Below are 16,760 nucleotides of genomic sequence, written 5' to 3'. Positions count from 1 at the left end.
TAACATTGCTGTTATTAAACAAAAATAAGTGTGGCGATGCCTCCGGAGTCGAAAGCGAACCACAAATGTAGCACCACCTTAAAATTTGACTTCGACTGCATGTTCTTTTACATCAATCTTATAAAAAAAACACATTTGGCCAGCGTAGAGGACTAAAGTCCAAATCTTTCTCACTTTGAGAACCAACCAAAAATTTACTGGAAATATGATGTTCGCAATCCGAGATGATTTCAGTATGAAACACGATGAAAGTTTTTGTATGAAAATCTTGACAATGCCCGCTCTATAACCATATTTAATTCAGTTGATTATAGAGTTTCATGTTAAGGAATGTAGGTTACTGATACAATCGTATGGTCATTCACACCCTGTCTTCAAGGTGTTGTAGCTCTATTTGTGTAATGTAGAGCGAGCGGTTTAATTGTTGAATAACACGCGATTCTAAACTAAAGTTTGTTGTAAAATATTACATAGTTATGTGGCTGTATCTGCTCATATAGCACATATTTATATATTTATTTAGTTTTATAATTCTTACATCTAACATTACAAGTTTATAGCCTAATTCATTAGTGTAGTTACATAATAATAATAACACAATAATTGTACCTAACAATAATAATAATAATTAATACAATTATAATCAAAGATGTCAATAATGATAATGTCAGGATTACAATAAATTTATATAATATTATTTTGTCAAAACTTAGGTATTTCTAATTGTCATTCGTAACATATAACTGTAGCATTACCATGAGTTGGCATAGAAACGCCACTATAGAAATTGTAAATAGAAAACTATTGTCATTTTGCTAGTGAATAACATAACTACTATCGTTACGGTATTTCTTGACAACGTCTGTCAAATTAATGACTCATGGGACCGAATTTGTATGGCAATAGATCATAATGACATTCGCTAGCGATTTGATTTCGATAGGTTTTTTACGTATCGAGTTACGTAGTGACTCACTACGGATTTTAGTTCTACGAGTAAACACCAGAGGCGCTGTACAATTTTTCATACATTTATTTTACGCAGTCGCTAGCGAGTAATACTTTTGTAAACTCATGGTAGTCCTACTGTTTTAATGTTTACACGAGAAGTCTACGTGGTTATAGAGTACAACTTTCTTTATCTTTTGTATAGCATCGTAGAGGTATTGCCGAAATAAGTTAATGATTTTAAAAAGAGTTTTAAGTTTTCATCTACATAATTGTTTAATTTACCAACTTACACGCATTTATAACTTCAGTTTTTACGCTGTTGGTATCAGAACATTCATTACAGTAAAAAATGCCCATATTCGTCTCTAGCACCTTATATTATTTGATTTCTATTGAAATACATTCATTTCATTATTTTAATAATTTTCATTCTTTAATTAATTATTTTTAGCAGTGAGTTTTCCTTTTGTTTTTACAAGTATTTATTCAACTTGATTTAGTTTATATGAACATGGAGGTTATATCTTGCAACTGAATTTCAAACAGTTAACATCAAACGACGAACTGGCATTTTAAGCATACATTTGGTTTAAACAATAATATCTGACTAGCTTATTGACGTCATCCTAAATCCAATATGGCGGATGCCTCAATACGGTGGACCAATTATTTCTATGCACCCTATAAAATGGATATCAAATGAAAGGATTTGCTGACAAAATTTTAATACTAAAAAGCTTGCTTATAAAATAGTTTTTTTAACATATAAAATGATATAATTTGTGTGTACAATAATTTATTCATCATCACTATAGTATATAATTTATTTATTTTTAATATATATTTTGACTAGTAACACCATTTGCCTTAACTAGTAATCCATATTCAGCAATCGCTGTTCCCACAGGATTTACTCGTATATAACTTTCCAGGACCAAACTTATCTCACGTGTATTTCCACGAGACCGATTATTTCTAGCATCTCTAATATTGGCAGAGAGAAATATTACAAATCTCTCAACAACATTTTGATTAGTATTTTCTATTAAATACTGGTCAAAATATTATACTAAGTAATCCAAGATTATTTTCATTAAACCAAATAATCTGTCTATGCCTGAGGATAAGTGTCCTCCCTACTACGTTTAAGTTTCCCTTACCACTCTCTTAAAAACGAAAACACAGCAGCATTTTACACTACTGTTATTAAGCAGAAATAGATGTGGTGCAGCCTCTGAGGTCAAATCAGTATTTCCCGATAGTAAGCTAATAAATTTAATCCTAAAGTAACCTAACCTAAACCACAGTAACAAAGTTACGTTATCTTCACCCCATAAGTCATAACACAGCTCACCTCTACAAAGTGTAAATGGTATCATAGTTAACTTGAACTCTTGTTAGTCTAAACAGTATTTGTTTAAACGCCTCTAACCCACGGTTATGGCTTCTGTTTAATTGTTCCGTATCACGCGAAGTTCTGTTTACTTAAATACGTATTATTATAGTTTCTTTTTAGGGTTCGGTTTTTTTTATAATATAGTAGTAGCAGACAAGCATACAGTCCACCTGATGGTAAGTGACTACTGCCGCCCATGGACATCTTTAATCAACCCCAGATTAGATATTCCCACCTGAAGTTGGCCACAGATGCGCCGCTATCCCTGAGGACTAAGCTGGAACGCCTCGGAAAAGTCTGTCTCCCTTACCACACCCTTCAAACCCGAACACAGGAGCGCCTAACACTGCTGTTATTAGGTAGAAATAGGGGTGGCGGTGGTCCCGCCGGAGTCTAACCACAAAGGGTTCTACCACCTTCTAACCGTACCCAAAGAACGTAAAAACGAAACCCTATTACTAAGCCTCTGCTGTCTGTCCGTCTATCACGTCTATCTCTAACAATAATAGATAGACACTTTCTATGTTAACAGGGTATGTATAACGGTGGCCGCTTTAACAACAAATACTAAAAATAGAGAATTTTATAAAATTTTGGTTGTAGTGAACCCTTCGTGTACGAGTTTCACTTGCACTTGGCCAATATTTCTTTTCTGTTCTTTTTTCTTTTTATAAAGTAGAAATAGCTAAAAAGCATGCAGTTGTAATGTTAAGTGGTCACTAACGTGGATAGATCTACCATCAATTCTAAATAGATTTGGATTGAAAAAAAAAAGAAATTGGAATGGAAAAATGCAAACAGCCCAACTTATGACAAGTGGCATCTGCCCAAGGAAATCTGTAATCAACATGTGATAAGGTTCTTACCTGACGGTAGTCTCAGATGCGTGCCTATCTGTGAAGACTAAATTGAAACGTTTCGGATAAATATGTTTCACACCACAACCTTCAAAGCAGAACAAAGCAACGCTTAACGTTATAAGGTAGATATAGGTGTCTCCACACCTATTTCTACCTTATAACAGCAGTGTTACCGCAGCAATACCGTTATTATCACCTTAGAAATGATAAAGTATCCATAGTTATTAAAGCACAAACATTTTCCAAAAATTGTTCATTTATCAATAAACGTCGCTTCGGAACGCTAATTACCTATAATAATCGCTTGGGGTAATTTACTGCGATAAGGAACTTGTAAACAAAATTCTTCAAAACTATTTAAGATGTCTGATAAAATATGGAAAAAACAATTGGACTAGAATTAGGCCAACGTTTATTAATGGCTATAGATTTAAGCCGAAGCCTACAATTAGTAAAGTATAATTTTAAAAGACTAAATGAAAACAAGTAATTAATTAAAAAATCAAAAAACCCGACTGCACTATAAAGCTAAAGTCGAATTTCCAAAAACTGCGAAATAGGCGTTTTATTATTTTTATCCAGAAAGCCAAATACATAGTTTTATATAAGGTATCTGCTTAAAAATCAAAAGATCTTCAAACAATATTATCCTATTTTATCCTCGTAGAGCTCATTTACGCTATATAAATACCCTATGAGTAAATTTCTAAAGTACAACGGTTTTCCTTTGCGTTTATCTTTATCACAGCAGCACTACTCATTTAGTCAGACAGTCATCTCAATATGTTGTATATATGTATATATTATATAATGTATGTGTAATATCTTTTAAGTTCCTTTATTTTGATACCCTACTCGATAGGTCTGGATTTTTTTTTTTAAAACGTGTTACTATTTCGCAAAAAAATATCCACCATTTACGATCTATAAAAGATCTATCCGGTGGTTATATTACCTCGTTGGGGTAGAATTTCATTATTTTTATCGAACAAGCCTGATACAACATTTTATAGTGTTTGCTTCAAAATTGACGGTTGTTCAAATGAACTTTTAACCCTTCTTTACCCTCTACGGGGTTGATTTTTCGGGAGGGGATGGGGAGGTGTGTTCTTGTTCCTACCCAGAAAGCCAAATACTAAATTTTATAGTAGTTGCTTCAAAATTAAAGGATTTCAAAAAAACTGTTTTTCCCTATTTTACCCTCTTAGGGGCGGAATTTCCAAAAACCTTTTCTTAGTATTTATTTACGCTAAATAGCAAAGTCATGTGCAAAATTTCAGAACTCTAAGTTGAGCGATTTTGGCTGTACGTTGATTTCTGAAAAATGAAAAAGTCATTTAATTAGTCAGTCAGTCAGCCATCTTGCTGTTTTATATATATACAAATATATTTTTATAATCTACGTTTAATTTACTTTCATTTCATATCCCACTCGATAGGTTCGGTTAACTTTTTTTTTTAAATTTGTTACTATTTCGCGCCAAAAATTCACCCTTTTGATTTTTTTTTTCTAACACCTATCTAAGGACACTCGGGTCATTGAGACGAATGTAATGACACATTAACTGTCGAAATTTATCCAGCCGTTTGTAAGATCGGATCAAATAAAGAAAGACAAACATACAAGATACGCGCGAAAAACATAACCCTTCCTTGGCAGTCGGGTAATTATGAACAAACCTACATTTTTTTACACAGCAGCGCTTAACACTGTTGTTATTAGGCAGAAATAGGTGTGGCGGTGGTGCCGCAGGAGTCGAACCACAAAGGGTAATACCACTTGTTTGTTTGCTACGCATTGCACATTCGTGAAATTATTATACACACGTTGTCAAGTGTTCAGAAAGGTCATACCCTATGACCTATTATCCCGAAAAATAACTATTCCCAACGGATGGATAAAAACATCTATTGCCATCGACTTCTAACTTGAACAAACCGCGGGTAAAAGCTACTCGTACTTCTTCATAAATTCTTTGCACTGGACACTATAGACTGTATATTAATTTTGAGAACAAAGGATTTGATAATTCCATCCATTCCTCAGCCATTACACATAAAGTCTCAAAAGGCAGATTTTTGGTGACAAAATTAGATGGATTGAATATTAATAACGCTCGTTAATCACTTACCAAATCAAGAGAAAATGTTATTCTATGCTGGTAGAAAAAAATCTAATTATTCATATTTTTCTAGATGCACGTTATTTTCACCCATTTTTCAAGATGGCTTCAGAAAATGGGTACATCATGATTACCCTGAATCTACTAGACGACTTACCCAGAGGGTTGGAATGCCGCCATATTGGACAGCTACCCTTGACAGAATGGGGTTGCTGGTTCCGCATTACGGGAATCAATGGCTCCCGTATTATAGAATTTATCTGGGAAATATTCACTTTGATTCGAGAATATTCTTTGGGTTGTGTTGTCTAGGTTGTAAAAGTGTTATTTTATATGACACAAAGTATGTAAATATTTCACTAACACGTAATCCTTACTATTCCATACTAATATTATAAATCCGAAAGTAACTGTCTGTCTGGTTGTCTCTTCTTCACGCCCAAACCACTGACCCATTTTAATGAAATTTTGTAGAAAGATAGTCTGAGACCCAAGAAAGGACATAGGATAGTTTTTATCCCGGAAATCCCACGAGAACTAGGGACGGCGATCTAAGATCGATTAATCGGAGAATCGATCTATTGGACCCAAAACATCGATAATTTTAATCGATATTAGTAAGGATTAAATCGTAAACTATGCATTTGATCAAGTGATGATCTTTAGCAAAGTTGAAGGTACGAATTTTCAGTTTTATGTATGTTAGTATATTATGTTATTTTCTTTTAAACGCGGGCGAAGCCGCGGGCAAAAACTAGTGCGTTATAAGTTAGTCTTTCTGGTAGCGACGTATTTACACAATATAAAAATCATATTCAAGTTACATTTAGTTCGAAGTTATGATTTACATTTCATTTTTAAGAATATTCGCACTAATATCTGTAACTTCGTCGTTAAACGCGTAATCTAAATATATATAACTCAAAGGTGACTGACTGACATAGTGATCTATCAACGCACAGCCCAAGCCACTGGACGGATCGGACTGAAATTTGGTATGCAGGTAGATGTTATGACGTAGGCATCTGCTAAGAAAGGATTTTGATCAATTCTACACCCAAGGGGATAAAATAGGGGATGAAACTTTGTATAAATCTTCTTAGTTCTTAGTTAATAATATTAGTTCGTAACGCGAGCGAAGCAGCGGGCAAAAGCTCGTGTCTAATAAAGGGCTAATGGGTCCTGAGCTTGATTAAAATTTTTAAAAGTTATAGGATTTGAAAATAGTAGAACTTTTTGTGATTCAACTTCAGTGGTTACACCGCCACTCATATTTCTGGCTGGGATTGATTACAGATGTCTAAAGTCGACAGCACCCACTTACAATTGCACTGTCCGTATGCTACTTCAATACTATAAAATTGTATATAAATCAGATATGTTGAAGGTGTTGGTTATTTTGAAGGTAAATGCCGCAACCCCGCAAAATGTTCCACCTCGTTTATTTACCTCAAAAATATTTAAATCACGTGTCGGGCTGAAATTCTGACAGAAAGGGTGTGAATACCAATCCATTAATACTATAAAACCCGAACATAAAGGAAATACGAAATGTATAAATATCGTAAAAGCGCCCGTGCAGGCGGTGGCATAAAATTGTTAATTTTTATGTTTTTTATGTAAACAAGTTTAAATGTATTGTGGTATTATTGGGAGTCTATTGTGAATGTAGCTCCGTGGTATTGATGCATTATTAGTGAACTTTTATGATTAATTTTCTAGTGTTTCATGTAAACAATTTTAAATATTGTGGTAATGTTATTGGGAGTCTATTGAGATTGTAGTTCCGTAATATTGACACACTATTAGTGAATTTCTAAGGAAGATTATCAGAAGGTAGAACCTTTGGAAGACTCAAATGATTGTGTCCTACTTTTTTAGGGTTCTGCAGATATTCAAAGAGTATAAATAGGACTCTATTGCTAAGCTTCCGCTGTCTGTCCATCTGTAACAGAGCTCTATTTCTTGCACGACACAGAACATTGGCCACGATAGTAACAAATACAAAAAAATAAAAAAAAAGTTGAAATTAATGGTAGGGTCTAAACTAACTAAATAAACTATTTTAAAAATATAAAACTAGTTACTTAGTACTTTTCACGGTGGTACAGAACCTTGCTACCACATTTTCCATTAGATTAAATTTATCATTGTAGATAATTATTGTTTAAAAGATGTGTGTTGTGGAGTTTCTTTCGCCGCTTCTTCTCCATAACAAAACACCTTGCGAAGTGGTACTAGATAAATACTGACATTCAAAAAGAATTCTGTAAATTATCCCCTTTTAATATATTTGATTTGATTTAAAAGCCAAGATGAACGTCAAATTCCAACATAATCGTTCCATTGACGAAACATGGCACCTAGGAATTGGGATTCTTTCCAACAAAGATCGATTCTTGAATCGATTCAAATCGAAGTATGATAAATCGATTCACAAAAAAATCGACGACTAAAGAATCAATTTTCTAAAAATCTATCTTCGATCTATTCAAGGGCGAACTCTGTATAGCGAAAAAAAAGGTCGTCAAGACCAAACAATTATACCAAACAACAATAAATACGTATTCGTCAACAAAAAATGTCTATAACACATTTGTTAATATTCTTCGAATCAACTCAAATCATCAACTTCGAAAAAATCGAATATCGATTTTTTAGGATCCAATTTCACCGAATCGATCCGTTACTGGAGATCAATTAAAATTTTTTGGTCTAAAAAATCCGTTAATTTTTTTTGGTTTAAAAGTCGATTAATCGATATCAGATCCATCCCTAACGGTACCTATTTCTAACGGAATCGCAAATACGTTCAGCCTCCACCGTCGAATTTAATTAAATGAAATTAATATCTTGCCGAATAAAATATTTAATAAGCATAATCCGGTTTCGAGTTATGAATTTAATCTTTTATGTTTGTTTAGCGACATACCGTGCGTTCTTTGTTTAAGAATGTTTCTCGGTTTCTTTGTTAAATATTAATATTAGAACTTGATAAGTAAAGTAGAAAGATACTTCACCTTGAAATTGAATGAAGTCACAAAAGGATTTTTATCATTTATTGTTTGAATTCTTGAAAATAAAAACATGGTTAGAGAAAATTTACGTATAATAACTAATACGTAATTTACGTAATAGTTATTATACGTCAAATATTTTAGGGACGTTTCAGAACGGAGACGTAGCAACACTTTATTTACGCAACGATATCAAAACTAAACTGGTCACACTTTCTTGTTAGAAGTGATCAATCTATGAATTTTACTCGTCTAAGATTAAGGTACTTAGAGATGCTACATCTCTTTCTGTTATAAAGTATATTTTTTTTAAATAATGACTAGCTAAGAGCGAGTCATCTCAAGACACTGATGAGTCCATACCACCATTTTGAGCCCTGACAGACAGCGGAGATTTAGAAATTAGTCTCGTTTTTAGGGTTCCGTGCCCTAAGGGTAAAAACAGAGCCCTATTACTAAGCCTGCGTTTTCTTTCCATCTGTCCGTGTGTCACAGGGCTCTGTCTCTTAAGCCGTAATAGATAGACAATTCAGACTTTTAGGGTATGTGTACGGTAGCCGCTATAACAACAAAAAAGACGCTTAAAAATAGATGGGGGTTTTCATACATTTCACCGTTGAATTGTCCCGTTTTTACACTACGATACGGAACCCTAAAAATAAATTTCCCAGCACAGAACACAAGAAGGTTAGCATATGAAACCGTGCCGACATATTAGTATGCATGACTACATGTTTACCATTAACTGTTTGCAATTACTAGCAAATCCTTAGATGTTTGCATTCGATTAAACTCGCTTATGTGGATTCCGTTTTCATATTTCATTTGTTTTATGTTATGTTTCTCTGTTTGTTTACTCTAGATGCCTATTTCGAAGCCGTTGCGTTTTCTGTGTGTGTGAGTGACGGCTTAGTTATTGAGGTGACTATCTTAGTCTTCAAAGGTATTTATGATAGACGAGCTTTTGCCCGCGACTTCGCTCGCGTTACGAAGTAATATTTTCATCCCCTATTTTATCCCCTTGGGGGTAGAATTGATCAAAATCCTTTCTTAGCGGATGCCTACGTCATAACATCTACCTTCATGCCAAATTACAGCCCGATCCGTCCAGTGGTTTGGGCTGTCCGTTGATAGATAACTCAAAGGTGACAGTCAGTCACCTTTGAGTTATATATATTTAGACTTAGGTAGAAACTGTTCTATACTAAGTTGGTCTCAGTCTATGTATAGTCCGCGTAAAATTGCTAGTCCGCTCCGAATATAAAAATGAATGGCGTCGCCATAGCAAATTGTATGACTATACCTGCTCGCAACAACTTCAGAGTGGACTAGCAGTTTGGCGCGGACTATACCGCTCTACTCTGCCGCTTATGACTTTACCGCTTACAAGCTATAGAGGTCACTTACTTAGTGATCATGTACTATGTCTTAACACACAAATTTATTAATTGAGAAAAACGCGTTTAAACACTGAAACCTCATATTGATATTAAAACAACTGACTGCTACTTCCAACACAGTGTTGCCATCCCCTTATTTATACCACATATTAAGTAAATTATTATTTTTTAACTTTTTAAAGTCAGAGTCGGAAATACGAACCCCCAATTAAGAATCCGATTTTCAACGAGCATTCACTACTTTATGATTTTACGAACAAACAGACAGCTTATCTACATTATATAGACGTGTAATCGATACACGGGCGCCAACACCGCATAATGAGCACACCTTGGACTTGTAATGAGCAAAGGTAAAGTGGGAACGGTAGTTGAAATTGTTTTTAAACGGCTGTTTACGATCTAATCGTCATAGATGGTTTGGTTCAGAAGGTTCAGTTTGTACTTTTGTCAATTCCACCTAAAACTGCTAGTCCGCTCCGAATATAGAAATGAATCGCGTCACCATAGCAAATTGTATGACTACATCTGCTCGCAACAATTTCAGAGCGGTCTAGCAGTTTGGTGCGGACTATATTAACTTACCTAAAGTCGCATAATGAGAACACCTTGGACTTGTAATGAGCAAAGGTAAAGTGGGAACGGTAGTTGAAATTGTTTGTAAACGACTGTTTACGATCTAATCGTCATAGATGGTTTGGTTCAAAAGGTACACTTTGTAATGTTGTATGAAGTTACCTAAAGTCGCATAATGAGCACACCTTGGACTTGTAATGAGCAAAGGTAAAGTGGGAACGGTAGTTGAAATTGTTTGTAAACGACTGTTTACGATCTAATCGTCATAGATGGTTTGGTTCAAAAGGTACACTTTGTAATGTTGTATGAAGTTACCTAAAGTCGCATAATGAGCACACCTTGGACTTGTAATGAGCAAAGGTAGAGTGGGAACGGTAGTTGAATTTGTTTCTAAACGACTGTTTACGATCCGTTCAGCATAGATGGTTTGGTTTAGAAGGTACACTTTGTAATGTTGTATGAAGTTACCTAAAATGCCCAAAATTCCTTTTTTTATATAGTGCGAAGTTTTTGTTTAGTAGTTTGGCGTTGCGAACAGACACTTCAACTTTATTTATTTTTATAGATAAAAGGTAATAAAGTCACAAGCAGTTGCATGGAGGCGGCATAACAATTATTCCTTACGTGATGATTTGATGATGAGATGATTACTCAACTCATACCGCAAGCCGCATTTAAAAACTTCGCTCCAAAAAGATATTTTAAAGATAAAACTTAAACAATAATTCCATTTAAATGATATATGACCAAGTATTTGTACCAGTATTTAAAAATCTTCAGAATGTTAACACCTTTATCTCAAGATACGACATTTTAAAAACCATTTAAACTCCATAATTAACACACATTAATATGCATATCTCATAAGGAAATCAATTCAAAATTAATGCAAAAGACGTCTTCAATTTAATGGTAAATTAGTTATTTAATTAAATTGGAGCTGCCTTATCTGTTTAATTAATTTTATTCACGGCTTGTTATGTGATGTCATCATTCACACGTCATAGTTTTAAGATATGATTTCGTGTGTCAATTAGAGAACCTATTTGAGAAATTTAATGTTTTATTTAACCTGAATGTGGGTATAAGAAGCAGTCATAGTAATTAGAAATTAGGCATCTCGTTCAATGGGTCCGACGTTCAAAACCCAGGTGTATAACTTTTCAGTAAGTAATTAATCGTGAAGAAACCTATAAAATATAAAAAAATCACAAAGGGAAGTCTACCAATACGCACTTGGGCAGTGCGGTGGACTATGGCCCGTGCCCAGCAGTGGGACAATAATGGGTTGATGATGAATTAACTATCCCCTGTGTTACAGTCCCATCACACTTTTTCATGTATAGATCACATAAATGCTGGCGATTGACAACCTATGTCACTTTTAAATACTTTTTATATTTAAGAGTGTTTTATTCATAGACTTGGAATTTTTTCGCTGACATCCTATATCTAAGGTTTTATTTAGTTTTTTTTAACTATTATTTATTCTCTAGCTGGAATGTGATCCTAGTCCGCCAGCATGAAAAGCATTCATACCATTTGCCTAACACCTCAGCGGGTACGGAAGTAGATATGGCAGAAATGCATACGTCCCATTTTCAGTACGAATTTCACAATTTCAGGGGCGAGCGGTGGAAAATCACTTGCACGTTTCAGGAATATACCATTGCGTTCTAATAGCGTAGTCAGCCCAGTACTGTCCCACTACTGGGCATGTTTCCTCTCAGAGTGAGGTTTAGGCCATGGTCCATCATGATGCGAATTGGTATATTTCACATTTTTTTATAATGTAGGAGTAGTAGACGAGTATGCAATCTACCTGATAGTAGGTGGCTCTTGCCGCCCATTGACATCTGTTATCAACTCCAGATAGGATTAAATATTCCTACCTGAGGTCGGCCACAGATGCACCGCTACCTCAGAGGACTAAGCTGGAACATCTCGGAAAATTATGTCTCCCTTACCACACCCTTTAAAACAAAATACAGCAGCGTTTAACACTGCTGTTATGAGGCAGAAGTAGGTGTGGCGGTGATGCCGCCGGAGTAGATCCACAACAGGTTCTACCACCTTCAATGATGATCAAGTGCGAATTGGTGGACTTCACATATCTTTGAGATTTTTTGTAAATATCTCTCAGGTATGTAGGTTTCCTTACGATGTTTTCGTTCACCGTTTGAGCAAGTGATAATTAATTTGCAATACGCACATAGCTTTGAAAATCAGAGGAGTCTAGGATATGAACTTCGGACCCCTCGATCGAGAGGCTAAGATAATGCTATCACTGCTTAGTCATCCCAGTTAGTGAGTTAGCTCTAAAATCTTTTATCATTCGTATAAGTTCAAAAGGTTTAACGACTGATATCTAGCAATAACAAGTAGATTATCAATAGTTTAACCTAGTCAGAGGCCTTATAGAAGGTTTGCAAACATCTGTCTAGATTTGGCCTTTATGCTCTAACCGCGCTATTGGGTTTTGGGCACGCCTTGGAGCAGCGTGATGAAGTATAAGTATACTTCAGGCTTACTAGGGGAGTGGGCAGAAACTCGTTGTGCACCCGCAGTAGAACATAAAAAGTTTACATCGGAACTTACTTAAAGGGCGTAAAGACTTCGAAGCGCAGTTAAACCACTAACGGTCACCCATCCATCTCTCGACCACATGACTTTGGTTAACGTTTTAGATCCTCATCTATTACGATCTACGCGATCTGCATGCATTTGAATACGAATCACTCATTAATATTCATCATCATCATCATCATCAACAACCCATTACTGTCCCACTGCTGGGCACGGGTCTCCTCTCAGAATAAGAAGGATTAGGCCATAGTCCACCGCGCTGGCCAAGTGCGTATTGGTAGACTTCACATACCTTTAAGATTTTTTTTTTATTTTATAAAACACTCAGGTATGCAGATTTCCTCACGATGTTTTCCTTCACCGTTTAAGCAAGTGATAATTAATTTCTAATACGCACATAAATTTGAAAATCAGAGGTGCCTGGGATTTGAACCTCGGACCCCTCGATCGAGAGGCCCTGTTTCTTAACCACTAGGCTATCACTGCTATATAACTCAAAGGTGACTGACTGACATAGTGATCTATCAACGCATAGCCCAAACCAGTGGACGGATCGGGCTGAAATTTGGCATGCAGGTAGATGTTATGACGTAGACATCCGCTAAGAAAGGATTTTAATCAATTCTACCCCCAAGGGGATAAAATAGGGGATGAAATAATTACTTCGTAACGCGAGCGAAGCCGCGGGCAAAAGCTCGTTGTACGTATATAATAATATCGATGAAAACGCTAGCATTTCGCTAGTTTGTGGAATAGAAGCGGTTTTCGCTTCGTCAGAATCGTTGTCATTTCTGATAATGGACAGAGGTCGACGCCAATTCATATCGAATATCTATATTTAATCTTTCTTTTTGTCTTACTATTATGTTTTATTATTTATGAGACTAAGGTAGCAGCCCATTACTCCCACTACTGCCTAGTAATACTGACGTGTGCTTACGTGTCTCATCTCAGAATGAGAAGGGTTAGGCCATAGTCCACCGTGCTGGCCACGTGCGTATTGATATACTTCACATACCTATGAGAACCTTTTTAAAGTTCTCTATTATCATATGCCGGTTTCCTCATGATGTTTTCACCTTTAAAGCAAGTTATAATTTATTTGTAATATAGGATAAGGTGAAACTTTTTTGTATAAGCATGTTCTAGGAAGAGAGCTTCTCGTATGAGGCGACTATCTTAGTTCGTGGTCTTCAGAAATAAGCCTATGGAGATGATAACAGATGTCTATGGACGAGAATGACACCCTGCATGATTACATGCTTCCTTGCTATTTCAGTCTTATAAAAATCCCTATCACACATTATTATAATAATGCCTATATTTATAAATTCCACCCTTAAGGACTAAAATAGTAGAACAGGCAAGGTAAGGGATGCAAGCCAATACAAGCTCCTCACTTAATTCTAACCCTTCACGAAATAAGGGAGTGATTTCGCTTAGTCAGGGGTGCTATGTCATTAAGGGAATGGGCCGGGGTCGGTGCGAATCTTTATATATTATCTATATCTATCTTTACCTATCTTAATGATTTTTCTAAAGATTGATTGAGAAGATTTGAGAGGCGAATGAGTATGATTTGACCGGGTGGTACCACTGTCACACCAATTTATAGTGTAAAGGTGTGTTTCGGTGGTATGATGTGAATGTCGGCTGACTTACACATGATTCGGCCATCTTAGTTTTCAAAAATATATTTTCTATAATATAGGAGTAGCAGACAAGCATGCAGTCCACCTGATGGTAAGTGACTACTGCTGCCCATGGACAACTGTAATCAACCCTAGATAGGATTATATTGCTACCTGAGGTCGGCCACAGATGCACCGCTACCCCTGAGGACTAAGTTGACAAACCTCGAATAAGTATGTTGTCATTATAATAACTTCAGTTGTTCTTGATATTGCCGTTTAAGGCCGAAATAGGTGTGACAGTTGTCTCTGCTGTCGAACCACAAATGGTTCTACTACCCTCAAAACTATTATATTACTAACTATTATGTAAGGAACTACCCCACTATTATGTAGGTAGTTTGAAGGTGGTAGAACCCTTTGTGGTTCGACTCCGGCGGCACCACCGCCACACCTATTTCTACCTAATAACAGCAGTGTTAGGCGCTGCTGTGTTCCGGTTTGAAGGGTGTGGTAAGGAAGATAGACTTTTCCGAGGCGTTCCAGCTTAGTCCTCAGGGGTAGCGGCGCATCTGTCGCCGACCTCAGGTAGGAATATCTAATCCTATCTGGGGTTGATTACAAATGTCCATGGGCGGCAGTAGCCACTTACCATCAGGTGGACTGCATGCTCGTCTGCTACTCTCATATTATAAAAAAAAAGAAAAAACCCCTTACATCCAGTTAAGTGCGGTGACGACCGAAAATGTCATATTTTCTTCTACGTATGAAATGAAAGGTAATAAAGCTTATAGTTTTCCTACGACACGAATAACATACCTGAGTGTTTATATTCTGGGGGGTCAGGGGTTCGACCCCCGTAAGGATTAGATAATCTTCAAATACGACTTTTCTTTTTTATTTTCGCCGACGAATGGCATAGAAAAAATCTCTACATTAAGATTTAACCTACTTTCATACCAAAAGAAAATAGGTTGCAGATGTCCATAGATGTTACAATCAGATGAACTACATTTCCAATTAAAGGTATTAACCAATAGAGCCTTGTAATAGAACGTTGGAAAAGGCTTTTGAGTTGCGCCCGCCCTGCAATTTTCACTGATTGGGCTTCTAATGGATCTGATTAGTAAGTGGAAATATACATGACTGAAGCAGTTAGGTAAATATTATTACCTACTTAGATAAATCTACATATAAACTAGCTGACCCGGCAAACGTCGTGTTGCCATATAAATAAAAAAATGTTAAGGGTGAACAACCCTTATCACTTAGGGGTATGAAAAATAGATAGTAGCCGATTTTCAGACTTACTGAATATGCATATAAAATTTGGTGAAAATCGGTAAAGCCGTTTCGGAGGAGTACGGTAACTAACATTGTGACACGAGAATTTTATATGTAAGATATGTCAATCCAAAAAACACAGAATTGAATACCTCTTTTTTTTTTAAGTCAGTTAAAATAGTATGTACTGCTCTCTTTTATTTGTAAAACAAATTTCTTTTTTGTTTCGTAGATATCTAAAATTACACGCTTTAAAAACTTAAGTTCTTTATTTTAAACTTAAGTTATTTATTTTAAACTTAAGTCCTTTTTTGGAAACAAATTAATGTCGTCCTTAATATTTCAATAATGATCATTGAATTTGATACAGTTGTTTAAAACTTTTATCATTAACAACGATTAATGAAAGCTATACTATGTATTACTATATAATAGTACAGCCCTATTGCGTGTTATACACATAGATTAGTAAAGATTACTCACTCCTAACAAGAAAATGTACCCAGTTTTGAGAATTGAAATAGTTGCGTAAAAAAGTTTTGCCACGTCTCTGTGCTAAAATGTCCCTAAAATATTTGAAATAATTATTTATTTATTACGTAAATTATGCAGTATTAGTTATTTATTCGTAAATTTTCTCTAAAAATATTTTTATTTGTCAAGAATTCAAAAAAAGAACTTACTAAAATAAGCCCTTTGTGGCTTCATTCAATTTCAAGGCGGCGAAGTATCTTTACTAATCTATGGTTATACTGTTAAAAACAACTGCCATATTGTCTATAGTCAAAATTCATATTGATGGAATTCCTACTTATTCATTTGAAAAAATAAAATTAATAAAAAATCCTCCATAAATACCTAATGGTCCCTACATAATATTTTTTGTAGGTCCACTTTTTATGCCCTATTTATATTCACTATTTATGTTATTTTTAT

The sequence above is a fragment of the Epargyreus clarus genome, unplaced genomic scaffold, assembly GCF_041222505.1.
Source record: "Epargyreus clarus isolate Ecla_fem2 unplaced genomic scaffold, WU_Ecla_fem_2.2 ptg000032l, whole genome shotgun sequence".
Taxonomy (NCBI): Eukaryota; Metazoa; Arthropoda; class Insecta; order Lepidoptera; family Hesperiidae; genus Epargyreus; species Epargyreus clarus.
This window is presented reverse-complemented; position numbering follows the sequence as displayed.